This window comes from Babylonia areolata, chromosome 15 (genome assembly GCF_041734735.1).
Source record: "Babylonia areolata isolate BAREFJ2019XMU chromosome 15, ASM4173473v1, whole genome shotgun sequence".
NCBI classification, from domain to species: domain Eukaryota; kingdom Metazoa; phylum Mollusca; class Gastropoda; order Neogastropoda; family Buccinidae; genus Babylonia; species Babylonia areolata.
Genome location: NC_134890.1, coordinates 515,148 through 517,647, shown reverse-complemented (window position 1 = coordinate 517,647; position 2,500 = coordinate 515,148). Strand labels below are relative to the sequence as shown.

At 43.2% G+C, this 2,500-nt stretch overlaps 1 protein-coding gene across 1 annotated transcript in view; it reads left to right on the top strand.

The window, feature by feature from the left end:
• The window catches only part of LOC143290131 (uncharacterized), an 11,974-nt gene that overhangs the window by 8,137 nt on the left and 1,337 nt on the right, over positions 1-2,500 (top strand). The gene's annotated exons all lie outside the window — the stretch shown is intronic.

Sequence of the window (2,500 nt, the reverse complement as noted above, 5' to 3'; positions counted from 1 at the left end):
TTTAAAGGTGTTCAGTGACAGATTTCTAAATGATTCCTGAACCGATTTACGTCGGATGAGTTGCAAAAGAAAGAGCCCAACACCTACTTTATAATGAGTATAAAATGAAGTGTTGGTTATTTAAGATAAATTTATAATTTTAATTTAAGTCACCTGAACAGGGTCAGTTTTAACGAGCTCGTCGCTGAAAATTACAAACTGCGTTAAATCAGTGTAACGTAGGCAAGCATAAATGGAATAGATTTAAAGATGGAATTGCGACGATTCTGCCAGTATATAATACTTGTAGTTTACTGATCTGACAAAAGAGGTATTAATTAATTACGGTGGAACGGAAACACAGGTTTGCTCTCAGCCAGTGACGTACCGCGATGCGACACTGGGCCAGCCGTGAGCAGGCTGTCTGGCCAGAACAAAATGATGTAAGCGGAATGACGTCACATATTCTGGGCGCGGGTAAGGAGGGAAAAACGTCGTCTGCTAATACAGCTTGTGCGTGAGGCAAGCTAATACAGCTTGTGCGTGAGGCAAGCTAATACAGCTTGTGCGTGAGGCGTGAGGCAAGCTAATACAGCTTGTGCGTGAGGCGTGAGGCAAGCTAATACAGCTCTGTGCATGAGGCAAATATTGGAGCAAGCACAGCGCTTGGTCACACCTCCCCCCATCTTTTGAAATCCATCGTCCGCGATGGTTAATTAAAAGTACTCTTGTGAGCAGACTTAGATGAGCATCAAACAAGAATTATTGGGCAGGTAAGGGAGATAATTTAGCTGATAACTGATAGCTAAGCGAATGTGAAATGACTGCAACATTCTTATGAACAACACCCTACTTCTATATGCAAAGCGGCATTAGCCAGGTTAAGTTAAGAATTTGGACTTAGTCAAATGCATCCTAACTTAACTTTGAACAGTTTGATTTTGAGAAGGGGTCCCAATTAGGTAAATACACTATGAAGTTTGAAAGCATTCATTTGTGTGCCTATCAATCTATCTATCATATCAGTCAGACGCACATGTAGAATAGCATACATGTATAATAGCATAGATTATGAACATACTTTGCATTGCTAAGACCTTGTGACAAGCTAGATCACAGGTTAAATTAAGCAAGAAGAGAAATAAAATAACATGAAACATGAATTATGCAGAAATATCTGAAATGAAAACAGGATTAAAGCATGAACAGGAATGGTATGAAAAATAACATATTAGCACTGTTTCCACTTAGCAAGAATAAAAAAATAAACAAACAACATGAGTATTGGCATCATGATTGTTCTGGCTGTTAAATATTTTTTATCATCACCAGTCTTTGTTTTTCTTGAGATCAGGCTGGTGCACTTAGTATACATTTCGTGAGCGCTGTCTCTCTCTCCCTCCCCCCCCCCCCCCCCCTCTCTCTCTCTCTCTTGCAGATTATGTCATTAGCAACATATGAATATATGAAACTAGGTTTTACAAGAGCGAACATGTGACTGTATGTGTCTCTGCCGTTCCTCTGTTTGTTTATAGGGTATACACATACAACCCTTTGGATTTTCTTTCTTGGGGAGGGGGGAGGGCGCGTGGGGGTGTGTGGGGGGAACGGGGGGCGGGGGGGGGGGGAGATGTTATGGGGGCAAAGGTGGAGGGGAAAGTGTGAGAAAAGACTCATCATTTTCTGATGATACTGACGGCGTAACATAAAACTTGACCGCACATAAAAGTACCCAAAGGGAGCTCTTCCCGGTTAATTTTCGTGTGTGTGTGTGTGTGTGTGTGTGTGTGTGTGTGTGTGTGTGTGTGTGTGTGACTGACGCCTGTCTGAATGACACAGGAAACAAATGATGAGAGTGTAAAGGTAACTCACAGTCGGCTCTACTCAGGTATGAAGCGCTTACAGCTGGGTTTCTGACCGAGGAAGGGCGCTATTCATGTATCCATGCCAACCAAACTGCCGTCCAATCATTTTCTAATGATACTCACTGCCGTCCAATCATTTTCCTTTCAGCTCTGTCACGTGTTCTGATGACACTCACTCCCGTCCAATCATTTTCCTTTCAGCTGTGTCACGTGTTCTGATGACACTCACTGCCGTCCAATCATTTTCTTTTCAGCTGCCTTACGTGTTCTGATGATAGTGCCGTCCAATCATTTTCCTTTCAGCTGTGTCACGTGTTCTGATGACACTCACTGCCGTCCAATCATTTTCCTTTCAGCTGCATCACGTGTTCTGATGACACTCACTGCCGTCCAATCATTTTCCTTTCAGCTCTGTCACGTGTTCTGATGACACTCACTGCCGTCCAATCATTTTCCTTTCAGCTCTGTCACGTGTTCTGATGACACTCACTGCCGTCCAATCATTTTTCTTTCAGCTCTGTCACGTGTTCTGATGACACTCACCGCCGTCCAATCCTTTTCCTTTCAGCTCTGTCACGTGTTCTGATGACACTCACTGCCGTCCAATCATTTTCCTTTCAGCTCTGTCACGTGTTCTGATGACACTCACTGCCGTC